The following is a 5,000-nucleotide window of genomic DNA, read 5'->3' on the forward strand; positions in this document are numbered from 1 at the left end:
TTATCGGAATTAACCAGACAAATCGCTCCACCAACTAAGAACGGCCATGCACCACCACCCACCGAATCAAGAAAGAGCTATCAATCTGTCAATCCTTCCGGTGTCCGGGCCTGGTGAGGTTTCCCGTGTTGAGTCAAATTAAGCCGCAGGCTCCACTCCTGGTGGTGCCCTTCCGTCAATTCCTTTAAGTTTCAGCTTTGCAACCATACTTCCCCCGGAACCCAAAAGCTTTGGTTTCCCGGAGGCTGCCCGCCGAGTCATCGGAGGAACTGCGGCGGATCGCTGGCTGGCATCGTTTATGGTTAGAACTAGGGCGGTATCTGATCGCCTTCGAACCTCTAACTTTCGTTCTTGATTAATGAAAACATACTTGGCAAATGCTTTCGCTTCTGTTCGTCTTGCGACGATCCAAGAATTTCACCTCTAACGTCGCAATACGAATGCCCCCGCCTGTCCCTATTAATCATTACCTCGGGTTCCGAAAACCAACAAAATAGAACCGAGGTCCTATTCCATTATTCCATGCACACAGTATTCAGGCGGGCTTGCCTGCTTTAAGCACTCTAATTTGTTCAAAGTAAACGTGCCGGCCCACCGAGACACTCACTCAAGAGCACCCTGGTAGGATTGCAACGGGGTCCACCTCGGGACGCACGAGCACGCACGAGGCGCGTCGCACGCCTTCGGCTCGCCCCACCGGCAGGACGTCCCACGATACATGCCAGTTAAACACCGACGGGCGGTGAACCAACAGCGTGGGACACAAATCCAACTACGAGCTTTTTAACCGCAACAACTTTAATATACGCTATTGGAGCTGGAATTACCGCGGCTGCTGGCACCAGACTTGCCCTCCAATAGATACTCGTTAAAGGATTTAAAGTGTACTCATTCCGATTACGGGGCCTCGGATGAGTCCCGTATCGTTATTTTTCGTCACTACCTCCCCGTGCCGGGAGTGGGTAATTTGCGCGCCTGCTGCCTTCCTTGGATGTGGTAGCCGTTTCTCAGGCTCCCTCTCCGGAATCGAACCCTGATTCCCCGTTACCCGTTACAACCATGGTAGGCGCAGAACCTACCACCGACAGTTGATAAGGCAGACATTTGAAAGATGCGTCGCCGGTACGAGGACCGTGCGATCAGCCCAAAGTTATTCAGAGTCACCAAGGCAAACGGACCGGACGAGCCGACCGATTGGTTTTGATCTAATAAAAGCGTCCCTTCCATCTCTGGTCGGGACTCTGTTTGCATGTATTAGCTCTAGAATTACCACAGTTATCCAAGTAACGTGGGTACGATCTAAGGAACCATAACTGATTTAATGAGCCATTCGCGGTTTCACCTTAATGCGGCTTGTACTGAGACATGCATGGCTTAATCTTTGAGACAAGCATATGACTACTGGCAGGATCAACCAGGGAGCTGCGTCAACTAGAGCTGAGCAGCCGGCCGCCCGGGAGTGTGTCCCGGGGGCCCGCGCGAACACGCAAGCGTCCGCTCAATTATTCTGCAAACAGGAGGAGGCTGAGCTCCCCTGCACAATACACCTCGAAACCCTCTCAGGTCCCGGCGGCGCGCAGCGCCGTCCTAAGTACTTGGTCGGGTTCGAGAGAGGCGCAATCGCCCGGAGTTTGGCGAGTAGACGCTTTAGGTGCGACCACCCGTGCTCCCAACTGAGCTTGCCGCTGCCGACAGAGGCCCGGGAGCGTGCTGTCGTGGCATTGCCGGCGGGAGACAACACGCGCCACCTACGGTGACCGGCAGCTCCAACGCCAGCGCCACAGAAGGACAAAAGCCCCACTTGGGTGCCGAAGCGAACTCTCCCAGCACAGCGCACGCGCCAACACGTCCGCACAGCTGCGATACAAACCACCTGCGAGAACCGCAGAGGCGACCGAGCAGCAGACGGCGTCGCGGCTCCGAGCGCCGGGCGGCGGCGCATCCTCAGCGCACACAGTCCTCAATCGGACCAGCACACTGCAGATGTCCACCGCGCTTCGCACCGGGCCCGCGAGGACCTACTTTGGCCGCACGGCGCCGCGTGCAGGGTGCGCCGGCGCGCAGCTGCGCCGCCTGCCGCCTCCGTCGGCCGGCGCGCCTGCCACTGGCCGCCCCCACCAGCCGGCTGTAGCGCGTGCGCCCACGCACCGCGCGGCCAGCACGCCGGGAGGCCCCCCCTCACCGGCCGGGGACGGTCCCACCCAGCCACCGCCGCGTATCGCTTCACACCCAGATGCCATTCACGTTCGTGGGCATGGTGGGTATCGCTGGAACAACCGGTTGGTAGCTCAACCGATCGTCGCCATCACTGATTCACCTCTAGCGAGAACAACCGCACCACAACGGTTTACCAGTTGTTCATTTGCATAACGTCACCAGCAAACGTAGGCGTCCATCGCCATTTGCAAATTCAACGATTGTTGCATGCCTGTGTCAGGTGTCACGACACACTATGTCTGCCCACATACACGCAACAACATGTGCACGCTTCGCGAACACGTGGAAGGTGGCCCCCGTACGTATGCGATGTCCATTGCGCGAACGACTGTTAACCGGCCTCTGTCGCATGTCGCAGATGTGGAACGCAGTGCACCATGCTATCACGGTGTGTGAGAAGAGACGACTACGTCTGACAACACGCGCCACTACATCAACAGACGGCTCATGCTGATCGCCATCCAGGGCATACCACACTGCAATCCAGCTCTTATAGGGAGACGACACGTAGCTGAGTGCACAACATTTGGACCGCATGGTTCGCCGTTGTTGGCGCAGTCGTTGTACGGTCACATGTACCACGATGTATCATTCAGTACATGAGGACCAATGTGCAGTACAGTGTGTGATTTGGACGTACAACATCAGCGGACAGTTGACACAGGCCGTACCACAGCGTAGGCTAAGTGCTTCGCACATGCGAATGCCAATGAACAACTGCAAATGCCAATGAACAACTGCAAAGGGCATTGAGCATGTACGTCCTGCTGCCATCCACATTACAGTGTATAGCTGCAAGGTGTTTAACATGAAGCGATACACTGGGGACCGGGCAGTGCGAGTAGCAAACTATATTGCGGGGGTTGCAGTTAGGCAACACTACACTAATTTAACGCGTCGTATGACAATTACAGAGCAGGTTAAGGCCCAACGTGTGTTGGGTTAAGGCCCAACGTGTGTTGGGTTAAGGCCCAACGTGTGTTGGGTTAAGGCCCAACGTGTGTTGGGTTAAGGCCCAACGTGTGTTGGGTTAAGGCCCAACGTGTGTTGGGTTAAGGCCCAACGTGTGTTGGGTTAAGGCCCAACGTGTGTTGGGTTAAGGCCCAACGTGTGTTGGGTTAAGGCCCAACGTGTGTTGGGTTAAGGCCCAACGTGTGTTGGGTTAAGGCCCAACGTGTGTTGGGTTAAGGCCCAACGTGTGTTGGGTTACGTTAAGGGGCAATGTGGGTTACGTTAAGGGGCAATGTGGGTTACGTTAAGGGGCAATGTGGGTTACGTTACGGCGCAATATAGGTTACGTTACGGCGCAATATAGGTTACGTTAAGGCGCAATATCGGTTATGTTAAGGCGCAATACAGGTTACGTTAAGGCGCAATACAGGTTACGTTAAGGCGCAATACAGGTTACGTTAAGGCGCAATACAGGTTACGTTAAGGCGCAATACAGGTTACGTTAAGGCGCAATGCAGGTTACGTTAAGGCGCAATACAGGTTACGTTAAGGCGCAATACAGGTTACGTTAAGGCGCAATACAGGTTACGTTAAGGCGCAATACAGGTTACGTTAAGGCGCAATACAGGTTACGTTAAGGCGCAATACAGGTTACGTTAAGGCGCAATACAGGTTACGTTAAGGCGCAATACAGGTTACGTTAAGGCGCAATACAGGTTACGTTAAGGCGCAATACAGGTTACGTTAAGGCGCAATACAGGTTACGTTAAGGCGCAATACAGGTTACGTTAAGGCGCAATACAGGTTACGTTAAGGCGCAATACAGGTTACGTTAAGGCGCAATACAGGTTACGTTAAGGCGCAATACAGGTTACGTTAAGGCGCAATACAGGTTACGTTAAGGCGCAATACAGGTTACGTTAAGGCGCAATACAGGTTACGTTAAGGCGCAATACAGGTTACGTTAAGGCGCAATACAGGTTACGTTAAGGCGCAATACAGGTTACGTTAAGGCGCAATACAGGTTACGTTAAGGCGCAATACAGGTTAGGTTAAGGCGCAATACAGGTTAGGTTAAGGTCGACATAGGTTAGGTTAAGGTACGACATAGGTTAGGTTAAGGTACGACATAGGTTAGGTTAAGGTACGACATAGGTTAGGTTAAGGTACGACATAGGTTAGGTTAAGGTACGACATAGGTTAGGTTAAGGTACGACATAGGTTAGGTTAAGGTACGACATAGGTTAGGTTAAGGTACGACATAGGTTAGGTTAAGGTACGACATAGGTTAGGTTAAGGTACGACATAGGTTAGGTTAAGGTACGACATAGGTTAGGTTAAGGTACGACATAGGTTAGGTTAAGGTACGACATAGGTTAGGTTAAGGTACGACATAGGTTAGGTTAAGGTACGACATAGGTTAGGTTAAGGTACGACATAGGTTAGGTTAAGGTACGACATAGGTTAGGTTAAGGTACGACATAGGTTAGGTTAAGGTACGACATAGGTTAGGTTAAGGTACGACATAGGTTAGGTTAAGGTACGACATAGGTTAGGTTAAGGTACGACATAGGTTAGGTTAAGGTACGACATAGGTTAGGTTAAGGTACGACATAGGTTAGGTTAAGGTACGACATAGGTTAGGTTAAGGTACGACATAGGTTAGGTTAAGGTACGACATAGGTTAGGTTAAGGTACGACATAGGTTAGGTTAAGGTACGACATAGGTTAGGTTAAGGTACGACATAGGTTAGGTTAAGGTACGACATAGGTTAGGTTAAGGTACGACATAGGTTAGGTTAAGGTACGACATAGGTTAGGTTAAGGTACGA

The 5,000-nt window shown here is 52.1% G+C and overlaps 1 non-coding gene across 1 annotated transcript in view; it reads right to left on the bottom strand.

Moving 5' to 3' along the window:
• Positions 1-1,421, bottom strand: part of LOC124583314 — a 1,910-nt gene extending 489 nt beyond the window's left edge. The window contains exon 1 of the ribosomal RNA XR_006974161.1: positions 1-1,421. This exon is cut by the window's left edge and continues 489 nt beyond it. This is a non-coding gene — a ribosomal RNA (small subunit ribosomal RNA).
• Between the last annotated feature and the right edge of the window lie 3,579 nt (positions 1,422-5,000).

This window comes from Schistocerca americana, unplaced genomic scaffold, assembly GCF_021461395.2.
Source record: "Schistocerca americana isolate TAMUIC-IGC-003095 unplaced genomic scaffold, iqSchAmer2.1 HiC_scaffold_455, whole genome shotgun sequence".
Classification (NCBI taxonomy): domain Eukaryota; kingdom Metazoa; phylum Arthropoda; class Insecta; order Orthoptera; family Acrididae; genus Schistocerca; species Schistocerca americana.